Consider the following 17,531-nt stretch of genomic DNA (forward strand, 5'->3'; position numbering starts at 1 on the left):
TCATCTTGTCCTGAAGAATTAATACAGAGATTTCCTCAAAGTAAACATCTAACAAATTGTATCAATCGATTCACTCGATGCAATCACTTAATGTGAACTGGCCTCCAGACCCCCTAAATACTTGTCCCCATGGCTTTTGAAAAATACAAGATGGCTCTCAGGGCCATCTTATTCTGAAAGAGAACTGCATCCCCAAGTGATGTGAGGAATCCTAGAATCTGTGCCTCATTACTCTTGGCCAAGTCTAGGGTCAGAGCTGAAGGGGATCAGAGGAGTAACAGCATGTTGAGTTTATTATGAGCAGATTGTCTTTGGTCTCATCCCTTCAAGCATTCAGAATTATACCTTTGCTGTCTGCAAAGCTCATGTCAGCACCTTACCAGGGTTAGGTTGGGCCCACCTACTCTGGCATCAAGCTGGGCATGATGGGAAGGGGCTTTACAGACACTCATGGCTTGGGACTCAGAGGATATGTGTTCTAATCCCGTCTCCACTGCTTGCCAGCTGTGTGACTTTGGGCAAGTCACTTAACTTCTCTGTGTCTCAGTTACCTCATCTTTAAAATGGGGATTAAAACTGTGAGCCCCATGTGGGACAACCTGATCACTTTGTATCCCCTCATTGCTTAGAACAGTGCTCTACAAATAGTAAGCCCTTAACAAATATCACTATTATTATTATTATTATTATTATTATTGCCCTCCATGACCAGGCTCCTCCCTCCAACCTCACACTCAGACTCAAGCTTTCTCTTTTTTTCATGGCCATACTCCTCCACCCTTTGGACAAAAGGATTGCTTCAATAGGAGGAAGGGAGCACAGCTTTCTTTTACTGCTCCTAGTATGTCTTCTCCCATGCTCTCAAACCGGCTTCCAGGCCAACTCCACCAAGGAAGCCAGTTAGACCTTCTCCCATGGTGCAGTGTGGAAAGGGTGGACCCTTTGCCATCTTTAAAAGGTCCCCTATAACCAATTACTTTGTGAGGAACAATCACGCAGACCTAGTCAAATTTGCTGCTATAACCCTTTTTGCATGATGGCCTCCAGGTAGCTTCTCTCAATGATGGCGGTGGTAATACCCATCCCAAATATGAGTTGTTGAGTTTTCGAGGTGTTGTTTTGAGAGACACATAACTCTTTTCATCTGTAAGCACACCGTGGTGCTGCAAATGCTTCATTATCTGAGTACCTTTTCCCAGTGCTTGGTATAGTGCTTGTCATAAAGTCATCTACCAAATGACAGGAATAATGATAATGATTACAGTGTTTGGAAAAATGTTGATAAATGATATATTGGTGCTTTCCTGTAATCCCAATTATGATTTATTTTGCTCTTCTTCACAACTGAAGATGTAGTTTTTGACAATGTCTTTTCAGACATGGGGTCAATGATACTGCAGTGGACACTGTGTGGTTTGGGTTCACTTTTCCATGGTGTGGGAGGAGAGCTGGGTTTTACAGTGAAATGAGTGTCCCACTGGCCTACACAGTAATTAGACAACTGTATTTGACTCCACAGTCTGTTAAGATTTTGAAATGCTTCAGGTTTGTAAAGCATTGCATAAACCCTGCCTCTATAAAAAGTTATGCATTCATTTTCAATCACTCACTTAGAGTCCCTGTCCCACATGAGGCTTACAGTCTGTCTGACCTGTTCATGTTTTTTCTATGCCAGTAATTATTACAGGGCTTAGAACACAGTAAGTGCATAACAAATACCATAATGATGATGTGAGCTTTTAGAAGATTAGGAGATCAGTTTCTGGATCAGGCCGGGGCCAATTTTACAGGCATTGCCTCATCTCTCCTTTTTATCTCGAGATATTTTCTGAGAATTCCACGCTTTCTTCTGCCCACACCCTCAGAAATGCTTTTTTCTTTGATGTGCAGGCTTGAAAAACAAAACTTGAACAAGGAGGATCCAGTAGAGTGTGATGGAGGAAGGAGGCAAAGCAGAATGGGGTCTGCCCATTACATTTCAAGTTACCCAGTTCTCACCTGGCCCTTCGGGAAACTGAGGGTCATCCAGTGGGGAGAGGTCAGTGGAGAGAGTGAGGTGGGGAGAGGAGGACGTTTGGTATCCACCAAGCTATGGGGAAATGATGCAAAGGCTTACAATCCTATAACGATACTGGGATATTCATTTCAGTGACTATCTAGTTGTAGGTTTGGGTCTTATAGATTTTCTATGAAAATATTTACCCACTAGTGTTCAAAGTAGTAGTGATTATGACTACTGGCTTTACCAAAAGGAAAGAGCTTGGTACCTTTCTTTACATTAACAGCATTTAGTGGACACCTCCTAGAAGCTGCGTTTGCACCGTGGTTGCAGGGGTGAGAATGAGGCAGGGACAATAGGAGAGGTGGAGTATGGGAGGGTGCAGGTTTAGGACAAAGACACCACTTGAATCTAAGTAGCCCCTACTGACAAACTCACAGGTCTTATAAGAGACTGGGATGAGATAGATAGGGAAAGAGATGGGTGGCTATCTCCCAGATCTTCCCCGTTGAGTTTCCATTAATCAACCAACCTATCGATGGTATTTACTGAGTGCTTGCTATGTATAGAGCCCTGTATTAAGTGCTTGGGAGAGTTCAGTGCAACAGAGCTGGTAGACATGTTCCCGACCCATAAAGAGCTTATGATCTAGAGGCAGAGAAAGACATTAATGGATATAAATAAATATGGATAAATATAGAAGTTCTTTAGGGCAGATATGGCTATCAAATGCTTACATAGTACAGATACAAGTACAGAGGCAATGCAGAAGTGAGAGGGAATAGGGGAGAAGAGAGCTTAGTGAGGAATCGTATCTTGGAGATGTGATTTAAATGAGACTTTAAAAGTGAAGAGAATGGTGGTCTGTCATATATGGAGGGGGTGGGAGTTCCAGGTCTGAAGGAGGAGGTAGGCAAGTGGTCAGTAGTGCAATAGATGAGAGTGAGGTACAGTGAGTATCTTTATGTTAAAGAAGAGAAGTGTCCAGACTGGTTTGTAGTCAGAAAGTAGCCAGGTAAAGAATGACGAGGCAAGCTGATTGAATGCTTTAAAGTTAATGTCCATCGATGGACGTATCCTATTTGCCGTGCTCTGAAATAGAATCCTGGGGAACCTACAGGAAGAAATTTGAAAACCTTCCATATAAAAGCAGCTTGGAATATTACTGTGTGACAATTGAATGCAACCACGTATTAGCATTTTTGATTCAAGAACCCAGTAGCACAGATTCATCAGGGAATTCGTTGTACCTCCAGAAAATCCCCAAAGTTCTAGCACCATAAATAATAGCATTTCCCAAGTACCTAAGACACTTGGTATTTACGGGGTGTGGAGCCTTAAGGTAGGATCTTGGGAGGAGTAAATGGAGAAGAACGAGTTTCTATCTCCAAATAGCATTTGCCTGAACCTGACAGAGAATTGATGTGGGTATTGGAGGGGCGTACCAATACCGTGTTCTGGTTGGCGATTCAGGGGCCCTCACAGCTAGAAGGAGAGCCAACTGTGAGGTGGTGGGCAGCTTTGCCTTCTGAAAAGGGGGTGTACTTTTCCCCTCCAGGGCTTCCACTAGTTTATGAGGGAGGATACAGTTCTGGTCCTCAGGCATTCTCAAAGAGGGAACTCCACAAGTTGACACTGGACCAATAGGATCCTGGGAAAATCCTTTGGTCCAGTACCTCAAGTGCTAATGGCGGCCACATACGGCTCAAAGCAGTTAGGAGGGAGTTTCAGTGGTCAGAAGGAAAGGAGATTCCTTATCACCCTGCTACCCTAATCAAAACTATTTTATCTAGTCAACAATTTGAAGTTAGCCAGGTAAGGCAACGATGGACTGCCAGAAGCTGACCTCTCTCTTATCCTTGACTCCTCTCTCATCCTTGATCCTCTTTCTCTCAGTCAACCCACATATTCAATCCATCACTAAATCCTGTCGGTCCCACCTTCACATCACTGTTAAAATCCACCCTTTCCTCTCCATCCAAAATGCTACCACGTTGATACAATCACTCATCCTACTCTGCCTTAATTACTATATCATCCTCCTTGCTGATGTTCCAGCCTCCTGCCTCTCCCCACACCAGTCCATACTTCACTCTGCTGCCTGGATCATTTTTTTACAAAAACATTCAGGATGTGTCTTCCCATTCCTCAAAATATTCCAGTGGTTGTCCATTGACTGCCACATCAAACAAAAACTCTACACCATTGGCTTGAAATCACCTTGTACTCTCCTACATCACCTTGCTTCTCTCCTACTACAACCCAGCCCACACACCTCTCTTCTCTAATGCTAACCTTCTCAATGTACCTCGATCTCATCTATCTTGATTTCGACCTCTTGCCCATGTCCTGCTTATGCCCTGGAAAGTCCTCCTTCCTCAAATTCGACAAGCAATTACTCTCCCCCACTCCAAAGCCTTCTTGAGGACACTTCTCCAGGTGGACTTCTCTAACTTAGCTCCTGACCCTTTCCTCTCCTCCCACTCCCTTCTGCATTACCCTGACTTGAAGTGGAGTCTGTAAGCTTGTTGTGGGCAGGGAATGAGTCTGTTGATTGTTATACTGTACTGTCCCAAGTGTTTAGTACAGTGTCTGCACACTGTAAGTTGAATAAATCCCCCTGGACTAGGCTTCTGCTTCTCGAGGACAGATTAGTCAAGCCCTTCAGATTTCCACTCAGCCTCATTTTTTCTCCATAATCTAGGACTGTTTTCCCTGCCTTCTGTTGATGTGGAAGGGTATGATAGCAGGAGTGAAGCTAAATCTTCAGTTGCTCCTCCTAGGCTGCCTCCAGAAAACACTATTACGCTGAATGCCAGAGCACTTCCTGCCTGTAAGCAAAGCAAATCCCGTCCCTCTAGACTGTGTCTGTTTCCCCCTTTAGACCGTGAGCTCGCTGTGGGCAGGAATGTGTCTGTTTGTTATTCTATTGTACTCTCCCAAGTGCTTCTTACTACAGTGCTTTGCACACAGTAAACACTCAGTAAAAATGATTCATTGAATGAGTAAATGAATGAAGATTCCCCCAAAATGAGATGCCAAAAGGGAACTTTTAAATAATAATGATGTTGGTATTTGTTAAGCACTTACTATGTGCAGAGCACTGTTCTAAGCACTGGGGTAGATACAGGGTAATCAGGTGGTCCCACATGAGGGTCACAGTTAATCCCCATTTTACAGATGAGGTAACTGAGGCACAGAAAAGTGAAGTGACTTGCCCACAGTCACACAGCTGACAAGTGGCAGAGGTGGGATTCAAACCCATGACCTCTGACTCCCAAGCCTGGGATTTTTCCACTGAGCCATGCTGCTTCTCGAGATGGTAATCATCCAGCCCTTCCCATAATGGCTACTATGCCACTTTTCTTCACAAATGGCCACATGATGGAAGGTGCTGTTTTGTGCAAATGCTACCAGGTTCCTTCTCTCAAAGACGGTACTGCCAATAGCTATTTCATAGGAGGACTTCTTGTTGTTGTCTTATGCTGTCGAGTTGTGTCCGACCCAAAGCAATGCCATGGACACATCTCTCCCAGAATGCCCCACCTCCATCTATAATTGTTCTGGTAGTGTATCCATAGAGTTTTCTTGGTAAAAATACAGAAGCAGTTTACCATTGCCTTCTTCTGCACAGTAAACCTGAGTTTCCACCCTCAACACTCCCCCATGCTGCTGCTGCCTAGGATGGATGAGTTTTGATTTATAGCAGATTGCCTTCCACTCGCTAGCCACCGCCCAAGCTAGGAATGGAATGGGTAGGCCTCTGCTTGACTCTCCCTCCCATAGATGACACCGGTAGAGTACTGGAAACTCTTCAGGTGCAACCCTGAGATGTGCACAGGGGGGATACTTGTGGTTTATTTGTTGGGTGTGAGGTTGGGTCTCTGAGTCAAGATGTTGAGGAATTTTTTTGAGGAAGCAGCATGACATTTTTAGACTAGGAGCATCTTTTGGAAATCCCACTCCACCCTATGTAGGTCTACATTTCCTTTGTCATAGTTCTGTAGGCAAACTCTGCTTTATTACATAGTTGCTGCACCATTTGACCTCCTCAGTGATTACAAGGAAATATGGACTGCCTCACTGCCAAAAGCCTCAAAACATTAGAAATTCATGATCAGCAGAGGGGGTGATTTTCAGGTTTTAGCCTTTCTCCCTTTAATATTTTGGGAGATTTTCTGAAACTGCCCCTTGCTTCAACCCCTCCCCAGAAGGGCCTCCTCAACGGAAGACAAGCTTGAAATAAACAACTTGCAGACAAGAGGATCCAGCAGAGGGTGGTGATGTAAGCAGAGATGAAAGAGCAGGGACTGCTGGTAACTTGCCCAAGGTCAAAAGGCAGAAAAGGGGCAGAGGAGGGATTAGAACTCAGGACTTCCTCTGACTCCTAGGCATGGGATCTTTCCACTAGTCAATGCTGCTTTTTAAATGGACCATCAATCCCAGAGCAGCAGAAAGACACAGCCAAGCAAACAAAAACTTAAAAGAACATTATAGGGCTATAGGACATGATGCTTGTTTTCTAGGAGTATAGAGTCTACTGGAAACAGAGGTTCAAGGAATGGTAATAATTGAGTACCTACTAAATGCAGAGCACTGAACTAAGCACTAGAGAGAGGGCAGCTGGGATAGGAATTATGGTCCTTGCTCTCAAATAATGTGGGAAAGGGTTTGAGTTACTTCCCTAACTAGTTCTGCTACCAAATCCCATGCCTGATCCTGGTCTTTAGGGGAATTTTATCCCTGAGCCTTTCCCCATCTCAGGTCGTTGAAACCCATTCTATCCTCCAGCCCCTGAGAGCAATATCACATCTGTCTTCCCCACTGCTGCTGCTGAGCTGTAACTGGGAGTCACAAACATCAAGCATCCTGTTTCTTTCTCCCCTGCAGATTTGAATGGTTCATTCCCATTGTCTCCCAACCCCACACTGCCCCATTTTGGATGTATTGTCTGTCCCATCATATCTGATGGATCAATGATAAAGTGGTCTTTGTGAAAAGTTGGAATCTGGGGACTCAGACCACTCCCCAGCCCCCAGACAGGAGTGGGTGTCTTGAGAAGAGCCTTGAATACTGAGATCAGAGGTCTCTCAAGGCTGGGAGGTCTCTCAGCGAACTAATCTCTAGGAAGCCAAGGGGCAGTGAGACTGTGACCCCAATCACGGTTCCATGTGGATCCCCCAACCCCAACTATCCCATCTCATCATTCCTCCATATCTGGGATCCCTGGGCAGTGAGTGTTCGAGCCCACTGGGGTGTAGGACTCCACGTCTCTCCATATCGAGAAGCAGTGTGGCCTAATGGATAGAACATGGGCCTGGGAGTCAGAAGACTCTGCCACTGTTTGCTGTGTAACCATGGGCAAGTCACTTCTCTGTGCCTCAGCTACCTCATCTATAAAAAGGGGGTTAAGATTGGGAGCCCTATGTGGGGCAGGGAATGTGTCCAATCCAATTACCTTGTATCTACCCCAGTTCTTAGTACAGTCCTGGCATATACTAAATGCTTTAAAACTCCACAGTTATTGTTCTTATTGTTATTACATCCCACCCCTTGTCCTTTTCCCTCTCTGTTGATGTCAATATGGAACATCCATCCAGGACATACAACCTCCTTAGGAGCTGGTGTGGAATCCAAGTTGGAAATGGGAGATGTCCTTCTCCCAAACATTCTCATCCTCTGGTTACTGTGAATGATCAGAAATGGACTGATGGTCAAGAAGGTGAAGGACAATATCTTGGAGTAAGTCACCAGGTGAGGAGATCTTTCCCTCATGTTGACTAAAATGCTCAGCGTTACAGTCCCTTATCCATAAAGGAGAACGTAGAGAGTGACCAAGGTGTCTACATTCTTGGCCGCCCTGACCTCGGGCATCACCCTGGAGGAGCAACCAGATCCACTGAAGTTTTGGACCTGTCGGTGGTGTCTGTGAAGGACAAACACCTTGTAGCCGTTGGCCGTACTCATGAGCCCCACAAAAAAGGGGTCCCGCAGGGAGAAGACCACCATGTTTACCAGAGTGGTGACTGTAATTGGACTACTGGAGGAGCAATATTAAATAATAAATATCATTTGAATATTGGTGAGATTGTGGGGTCTCTCCAAGTATATCAGTGTAGTTACCTCTATCAGCAGACTGAGGACCCACGAGAAGAGGCAGGAGGGAAGGATTCCTCTGGATGATTTGGCTTTGACCTAGGCCCACTGGCATGTGCTGGGCCTGATGGTGATGTCCTGGAAGATGCTCAGAAAGCAGGTGGTGGAGATGACAAGGCCCCGGGCTACTCGGTAGAGGTATAAGAGGATTTTACATCCAACCAAATCCAGAAAGTTCTTCAGCCCCCAAGCTGACATGGTCTCTGGGATTCAAAGAGTGAGAAGGTTGATGGTATTAGCCAATGCCAGCTGCACGAGGATTAAATCTGAAAGGTATATCTTGTGGCTGGTAAAGACCACGTGAGCACAAACCAGGAGAAGAAAGACATTCCTCCAGATGCCAATAATGATCTGTAGCAGAAGGAGAATGCCGTAAGACATCTCACTAGCATCCATTCTCTGGGATACACAGCAGGAACTTAGGTAGACTTCATCCAAAGGAACATGGTCTGCGGGATGGGGAGGTTAGAAGTTCCAGTGGCAAGACAAACATTCCCACATAAACACACAACAAAACACAGAAAGACCAGTAGCTCAGGATAATAATAATTATAATAATAATATTGGTAGTTGTTGAGCACTAACTATGTGCCTGACACTGTGACAAGTGCTAGGGTGGTACAAGCAAATCATGCAGTGTTTGTGTTTGTATCTATTGGACCTGATATCAAATTGTAAAAATGCACAAATCCCACATATGTTCCAATTGTATTCACATAACCCACCTCTTCATCAAACTAAAGAAAGAAGGGATCTTATTCTGGAGCCACAAAATATTTACTGAATATGGTGGCTGATTGAAAACCACTGGTAATAGAACAAGAGGCCCTGGTGTTTGTCCAAGGACAAGAACCCAGCTTAGAGGATCGGGAGGTCTGAGCTCCAGACCTTGAGCTGCCTGCCAGTGTCAGAGGTGTAGAATTCTGACTGGAGAATCAGGCATTCCACCAAAGTATTCCAAGAGTTGGACATGTATCGTGGATTATGAGAACAATAGAGAGTAGAGTTGGGCGACAAAGAGGTTCATTGGCTCCAAAGGCTGCTGGGTCCCAGAACTATAGCCCAGAATTGGCACTGTGCTGCAGATAACAGATCCTGAATGTCAATCACCTTTCCATGCCCTTCAGTGAATCATGTTGTAGGTACTTGTTCATTCCAAGCGCTTAGTACAGTGCTCTGCATGTAGTAAGCGCTCAATAAATACTATTGAATGAATGAATTGAATTAATGAATGAATATATTAATTGGTCACTTGGTGTTTTCTGAAACTCAGTCTCAACATGTATGGGTATTGGTTTATTATTCCATTAATAATTATCTTTGCATTGTTTTATCTGTAAATTAGCCCTATTTTTTCATAGGAGAATTTTACCACTAGTGATATAGTCTCCCTCTCCTATAATCAATGCCTTACCATGGCATGGGAGTTTGCAGATGCCAATGAGGCTTAGAGTTATTCCATTGAGAGATACTCTCACTAGGGTTACCCATAATGGAAAGGTCTAAGATGAAGCATTCGACAAAACTGATTCACCTCTGCTAGGCAGCAGTGATATGGGAAAGAATCAAAGGTGGATGATCAAATGATTAAATTGTTGATCAAAGAAAATGGAAGAGACTCAAGTTTTTGCTGTGCAGAAGCAATGGTAAAACACGTCTGTATTTTTACCAAGGCAACTCTAAGGATACACATACCAGAATGACTGCAGATATAGTGCAGGAAGATGAGCCCCTCAGGTCAGAAGGCACTCAGCGAGCTACTGAGGTTGATCAGACGATGTCTCAAAATATCATGGGTATTTATGATGTAGCCAGAATAGAGCCTTCGGACCTTCAGTCGCTGATGTTGCTGTACAAGAAATGAGTACCCGCAGCTGTAAAGATACCCTGAATATTGGAACATGGAATATGAACCAGGGAAAGCTGGAAATATTCAAGAATGAAATGACCCAGTTGAAGATTGACATCCTAGGAATAAGCGAACTGAAATGGACTGTTATTGGGTATTTCCATTCAGATCAGCAAAATATCTACTGATCCGCTCATGCTGAAAAAAGAAGAAATGGCGTAGTGGTAAATCTGACATAGAACTTACTATGACAGTTATTGGGTATAATGATGTCAATGATATTGGTTAGATTCAGAGGAAAACAATTCAGTATTACAATACTTGAGGAGTGTGCCCCAACAACAGGTGCAGAGCAAGAAGTAGATTTTACAGTGAAGTCCAGAGATAAAAACTGCAAGCAAGATGTGTTGGTGATCACTGGGGATTGGAATGCAAAAGTTAGTAATGGAATGGAAATGAAGGTTGTTGGAAAATATGGCCTTGGAAATCAGAATCAAGCCCGAGACAGACACTGATTTCTGTGAATCAAATGACTTTTTTATTGCCAACACCTTCTCATCCAAACTGGCCCCCACCAATGGCTCCAGGGTCTCAAAGAGAGTGAGGCTGCAGCCCCCAGCCCCCAGCCCCCTGCCCTCCATTCTCTAAGGGCAGGCTGAGGAGCCATTGCAGGTGTATGGAGCCTTCCCAGACTGAGCCCCCCTTTTCCTCTGCTTTTCCTTCCCTCCCCATTGCTCCTACTCCCTCTCTGGGCCCTACCCCCTACCCCCAACCCATAGTACTTGTGCATATTTGTACAGATTTATTATTCTATTTATTTTATTAATCATTAATATATATCTATAATTCTATTTATCTATTTTGATGCCATTGATGCCTATCTACTTCTTGTGTTTTGTTGTCTGTCTCCCCCTTCTAGACTGTGAGCCTGTTGTTGGGTAGAGAATGTCTCTATCTGTTGCTGAATTGTAGTTTCCAACTGCTTAGTATAGTGCTCTGCACACAATAAGAGCTCAATAAATAAGATTAAATGAATGCATGAATGAATGAATGAATGATGATACTACTCTACTAGCAGAAAGTAAAGAAGATTTGAAGGTTCATTATTAAAAGTTAAGGAACTGAGCAAAACAATATACCTACATTTGAATGTCAAGAAAACAAAGATCATGATAACTAGAATTTTTAACACATTCATAACAGAGTGGAGTGGAGATTGAAATAGTTAATAATTTTTCTCTCCTGGGATTGATAATCAATAATAAAGGAACTAAGACTCAGAAAAACCCTAAAGATTAATGTTAGGAAGACTTGCTATGAGGAGCTTGGAAAAAGTTGTGAAAAGTGCTGATGTAACAATTGTCACAAAAATACAAATTGTCATTTCTATGGCATTTCCAGTAACAGTGTATGAACCCGAAAGCTGGACAGTGAAAAAACAGAATAGAAAAAGCATCGATTCTTGTGAAATGTGGTGTTGGAGAAGGCTTTTGCAAATGCCAAGGACTGCCTGAACAACAAATTGATTTTGGAACAAATTAAGCCAAAGTGGTGTTTGGAAGGCCAATGACTCCACTTAGATTAGCATATTTTGGGTATATAATCAGGAGGACTAATTCTCTGGAAAAGTCCAGGGAAAACCTGGACAAGGCAGCACAGCCCCTAGATTGTTAGCGACCATAACGACAATAACGGAAGAACCGCTAGAAATGTTAAGGATTACGGCAGATGACAGGACGTTCTGGAGAAAATATATCTATTGAGTCGCTATGAATCGTAAACAACTGGACGGCACTTGATAATAATGATATAGTCTTCAAATATGCAGGGCAACTATATTTATACTTTTGTTTGTCTTTCCCTTTGGAGGGTCAACACCCTTGCAGCAGGGGAAGTAATACATCTCTGTTTTGGACTTCTCAAGTACCTAAAACAGTGTATTGACCTCAATAGATGCTCTGTAAATGCTATCACTAATACTAGTAGTAATACTTATAATATTTGTTAAGCCCTTGCTATGTGCCAGTCACTGTTCTAAGCACTGGGGTAGATACAAGATAATGGGCTTGGACACCGTCCTTGTCCCACATAGGGCTTAATCCCTATTTTACAGATATGGGAACTGAGGCCCGGAGAAGTGAAGTGACTTACCCAAGGTCACACAGCAGATAAGAGGCAAAGTCAGGATTAAAATGCATGGCCTTATGACTCCAAGGCTCATGCTCTATCCACTAGGCTTAGTCACTCCAACTATTACTCCAACTATTATTACTACCACATCTAGTAATAATAATAATGTAGGTATTTGTTAAGCGCTTACTATGTGCAGAGCACTGTTCTAAGCGCTGGGGTAGACACAGGGGAATCAGGTTGTCCCACGTGGGGCTCACAGTCTTAATCCCCATTTTACAGATGAGGTAATTGAGGCGCAGAGAAGTTAAGTGACTTGCCCACAGTCACACAGCTGACAAGTGGCCGAGCTGGGATTCGAACCCATGACCTCTGACTCCAAAGCCCGTGCTCTTTCCACTGAGCCACGCTACTTCTCCATTCCTACTGCTCTAATAATGTTGGTATTTGTTAAGCGCTTACTATGTGCAGAGCACTGTTCTAAGCGCTGAGGTAGATACAGGCTCTAGAAACTAGACAGCCACACTCCCAAGAGGCAATCTGAAAGATAATGGTGTGAATTCAGTTTCACCATAGTGCAACTCTGAATGGCTCAGAATCCAAAGGAGGAGGTATAATCTCCCTTCTCAGCTCCCTGGGTCCCATCACCGCTCCAAACTTAGGATCACGTGAGCATTAAGTGTGATTTTCCCCAACATAAAATTGCCGACCCTTTCCTCACAACCCCTTTGCCCCACCCTGGCTGAATAAAAAATGTGACAATTTCAGCCTCACCTCGCTACACACTCTCGTCAATCCCTGACCCGGGACACAGACGGTCGACTTCAAACTGCCTCCTTCTGGAATGTTGCAGGAAAGAAAAGTGCAACTACAGCATGAGGTATTAATATAACCTGGGAAAGCTGGTGGCCAGAGTAGTTGTTTGCTGCAACTTTGAGTAGTTCTTGGACACTGAATCACAAGGAACATGAAATTTTGACTTCTCTAGGCATAGGCCCTACTGAATTGGTTTTTATTTGGGACATTTATCCTGGTCCCTTCTGCCATTTTAGTGTTGCATTGTTCCCGATGTATCTGCCTCCAGTTTCCTCCCCAATTTATCCCTAACTTAGCACTTTTCCTATCTTGCCTTGTTTACTGTTTCAGCCAGTTGCGGACCTCTCTCCCCACTCCAGTCTCTACTTCACCCTGCTGCCCGGATCATTTTTCTACAAAACTTTTCAGTCCATTTTTCTCCACTCCTCAAGGAACTCTAGTGGTTGCCCAGTCCACACTAAATCAAACAGAAACCTTGGGATTTAAAGAACACAACTACCTTCCCCCCTCCTACCTTCACCTCACTACTCTCCTATTACAATCCTGCCCAGACACTTAGCTTCTCTAATGCCAACCTACTCACTGTACCTCCAACTGCCTATCCCACCTCCGGCTTCTCACCCACTCCTTGCCTCTGGCCTGGAACACCCTCCCTCTTCAAAACTGACTGACAATTACACTCCCCACCTTCAAAGCCTTATCGAAGACACATCTCCTTTAACAGGCCTTCCCTGATTAAGCCTTCATTTCCTCTTCTCCCACTCCCTTCTGTGTTGCCCTGATTTGCTCCCTTTATTCACACCTTCTCTTAGCCCCATGGTACTTATGTACAATTCCGTAATTTGTTTATATATATTAATATAGGTCTCCCCTTCTAGACTGCAAGCTCTTGTGGGCAAGGTATGTGCCTATTACATTGTTCATTCATTCATTCATTCAATCGCATGTATGTAGTGCATACAGTAGGCAGAGCACTGTACTAAGTGCTTGGAAAATACGATACTACAATAAAGAGAGACAATCCCTGTTCACAATGAACTCACAATCTAGAAGTGGGGAGACAGACATCAATATGAGTAATCAGGCATCAATATAAATAAATACAATTATAGATATGTACATAAGTGGTGTGTTATTTTGTGCTCTCCCACATGCTTAGTTCACTGCTCTGTACACAGTAAGTGCTCAATCAATATGATAAATTGATGGTTTCATTAATATTCACAGATTTCGACCTCCTCAAGGTTTGGGTTCTGTGTCTAATTCCCACCTGTACATTCTTTCCCAGCATTTAGTACAGTGATCTTCACAGAGTAACCATTGACTATATACTATTATCATGTCTACTACCATTAATGATTTGACATGACAGTTACCGCCTAATTTGTGAGGTCCAGCAGCTGGTCAACACCATCTCTGCAGTAATGACCTGAACCCAGTAGACATCTTTGGAGATCAAATGACAGTGGTCACCTGCCAATTGTGAGGGGTAAGATTGGGCTGAATCGGGATTGGGGTGGGGGGGGGAATGTTACTATGGAGAGCGTGGTTGAAAGCAAGGATCTTGTCCACAGTGAGTTTTTGAATTCTAGGGTGCACACAAAAGGCATTCAATCAATACTCTGGATCGATTGCCTGTCTACTTGATTGCTTGGAGCCTTTGGAGGTCGCTTCCAACCCACCCCACATTCTGGAGCCTCTGGTCTTTGGAAGGAAAAAAAAAAACACACGACAGAGATTTAGTAGGTTAACAACTCAGCCCTCCCCATTATGTCTGCACTCTTCATCCCAGATGAGACCTGAGATTGAATCTCTATTCAACTCTCATCTTCTCCCAGTCCAGTCATTTCAAAAAAGTCCCAAGCCCAACACACACATCCTGCTCTATTGTACGTCATGTGTGGGCAGGCCTCTGGTCCTAAAAGAAAAGAGAAGAGAGAGAGAAGTACCTCTGTCCTACTCACTTGTTCTCCGCTCTCCTGTTGGCTGGGCAGACAACTTGCTGAATTCTGGCAGGATGAGGCTAAGGCAGCATTTATCAACTGGTTTCCTCATTTCTCTCCTCCCTTAGGGAATGAATGCTGTGTTTGCGTGTATAAGTGACTTTCATTCATTCATTCATTCAATAGTATTTATTGAGCGCTTACTATGTGCAGAGCACTGTACTAAGCGCTTGGGATGAACAAGTCGGCAACAGATAGAGACAGTCCCTGCCGTTTGACGGGCTTACAGTCTAATCGGGGGAGACGGACAGACAAGAACAATGGCACTAAACAGCGTCAAGGGGAAGAACATCTCGTAAAAACAATGGCAACTAAATAGAATCAAGGCGATGTACAATTCATTAACAAAATAAATAGGGTAACGAAAATATATACAGTTGAGCGGACGAGTACAGTGCTGTGGGGATGGGAAGGGAGAGGGGGAGGAGCAGAGGGAAAAGGGGAAATGAGGCTTTAGCTGCAGAGAGGTAAAGGGGGGATGGCAGAGGGAGTAGAGGGGGAAGAGGAGCTCAGTCTGGGAAGGCCTCTTGGAGGAGGTGATTTTTAAGTAAGGTTTTGAAGAGGGAAAGAGAATCAGTTTGGTGGAGGTGAGGAGGGAGGGCGTTCCAGGACCGCGGGAGGACGTGACCCAGGGGTCGACGGCGGGATAGGCGAGACCGAGGGACGGCGAGGAGGTGGGCGGCAGAGGAGCGGAGCGTGCGGGGTGGGCGGTAGAAAGAGAGAAGGGAGGAGAGGTAGGAAGGGGCAAGGTGATGGAGAGCCTTGAAGCCCAGAGTGAGGAGTTTTTGTTTGGAGCGGAGGTCGATAGGCAACCACTGGAGTTGTTTAAGAAGGGGAGTGACATGCCCAGATCGTTTCTGCAGGAAGATGAGCCGGGCAGCGGAGTGAAGAATAGACTGGAGCGGGGCGAGAGAGGAGGAAGGGAGGTCAGAGAGAAGGCTGACACAGTAGTCTAGCCGGGATATAACGAGAGCCCGTAATAGTAAGGTAGCCGTTTGGGTGGAGAGGAAACGGCGGATCTTGGCGATATTGTAGAGGTGAAACCGGCAGGTCTTGCTAACGGATAGGATATGTGGGGTGAACGAGAGGGACGAGTCAAGGATGACACCGAGATTGCGGGCCTGCGGGACGGGAAGGATGGTCGTGCCATCCACGGTGACGGAGAAATCTGGGAGCGGACCGGGCTTGGGAGGGAAGATGAGGAGCTCAGTCTTGCTCATGTTGAGTTTTAGGTGGCGGGCCGACATCCAGGTGGAGACGTCCCGGAGGCAGGAGGAGATGCGAGCCTGAAGGGAGGGGGAGAGGACAGGGGCGGAGATGTAGATCTGAATGTCATCAGCGTAGAGATGGTAGTCAAAGCCGTGAGAGCGGATGAGTTCACCGAGGGAGTGAGTGTAAATGGAGAACAGAAGAGGGCCAAGAACTGACCCTTGAGGAACTCCAACAGTTAAAGGATGGGAGGGGGAGGAGGCTCCAGCGTAGGAGACCGAGAATGATCGGCCAGAGAGGTAAGAGGAGAACCAGGAGAGGACAGAGTCCGTGAAGCCAAGGTGAGATAAGGTATGGAGGAGGAGGGGATGGTCGACAGTGTCAAAGGCAGCAGAGAGGTCAAGGAGGATCAGACTTGCCGAGGAGTAATCATCTCTGACACTTGGGCAGTATCTCAGCCTGGTACCAAACAACCCAAAAGTCTCCACACTAATTAGTTTTCAGTAATTGCATTGGTCATTCAATGACACCAGAAGGTGAAGGAAAAGGAAGCAATTTGGGGATGCAAATACAAATTAAGGAATCTATTCTTTACCTGCAGTATCACTCAATAATGTGCCCATTCTGATTATCTCTATGCTTTCCTTAAAATCCTGGAAACAACAACAACCACAAAAGAATAACTACAAAAATAACAATGATAAAAAACAAAACTAATAATATTAATGATGCCCTTTATTAATCACTGACTTTTACAATTCACTGGAACAGATACAGACTTTTCAGATTGTACACTGTCCTTGTCACACAAGGAGCTCACAGTCTAAGAGGGAGGAATGACAGGAATCTTCTCCTTTATTAATAAATGAAGAAACTGAAGCACAGAGAGAATAAGTTTCTCTTCCTTGGTCACACAACAGGGATTGAACCCTGACTAGAATCCTGGTCTCCCAAATTCCAGTTTTGGGCTCTCCCCTCTAGGTTACACTGTGTTCTAGGGGTACACTTGCTGGCAAGTTTCTTGACTGGGGAGGGAGATAGGTTTTTTTGTGGTATTTGTTAAGCCCCTACTTGTGTCAAGCACTGTTCAGATATAGGATAATTAGGTTGGACAAAGTCTTTACTCCACATAGGGCTCACAGTCTAATCTGCAGGAAGTAGGATTTAACCCCCATTTTACAGGTAAATTAGCTGAGGCAAAGAGAAGCTAAGTGACTTCCCCAATGTTACACAGCAGACAAGAGGCAGAGCCAGGATTAGTATTCAGGCCCACTTAATCCCAGGCCCGGGCATGCTCTTTTCACTTGGCCACACTGCTTCCCGCATTGCTTGTGTTGGTTCTGATGGAGAAAGCTCTGACAGTTGATAG

General features: G+C 44.6%; 1 non-coding gene and 1 pseudogene across 1 annotated transcript; both read right to left on the reverse strand.

Annotated features, from left to right (window-relative positions):
* Positions 1-5,697: 5,697 nt before the first annotated feature.
* On the reverse strand, positions 5,698-5,835 carry LOC114808789. The gene has a single exon (XR_003756559.1). It is a non-coding gene; the product is annotated as a small nucleolar RNA SNORA7 (small nucleolar RNA).
* Positions 7,637-8,551, reverse strand: ORNANAV1R-PS4096 (vomeronasal 1 receptor ornAnaV1R-ps4096 pseudogene; annotated as a pseudogene).

The sequence above is a fragment of the Ornithorhynchus anatinus genome, unplaced genomic scaffold (genome assembly GCF_004115215.2).
Source record: "Ornithorhynchus anatinus isolate Pmale09 unplaced genomic scaffold, mOrnAna1.pri.v4 scaffold_224_arrow_ctg1, whole genome shotgun sequence".
Lineage (NCBI taxonomy): Eukaryota > Metazoa > Chordata > Mammalia > Monotremata > Ornithorhynchidae > Ornithorhynchus > Ornithorhynchus anatinus.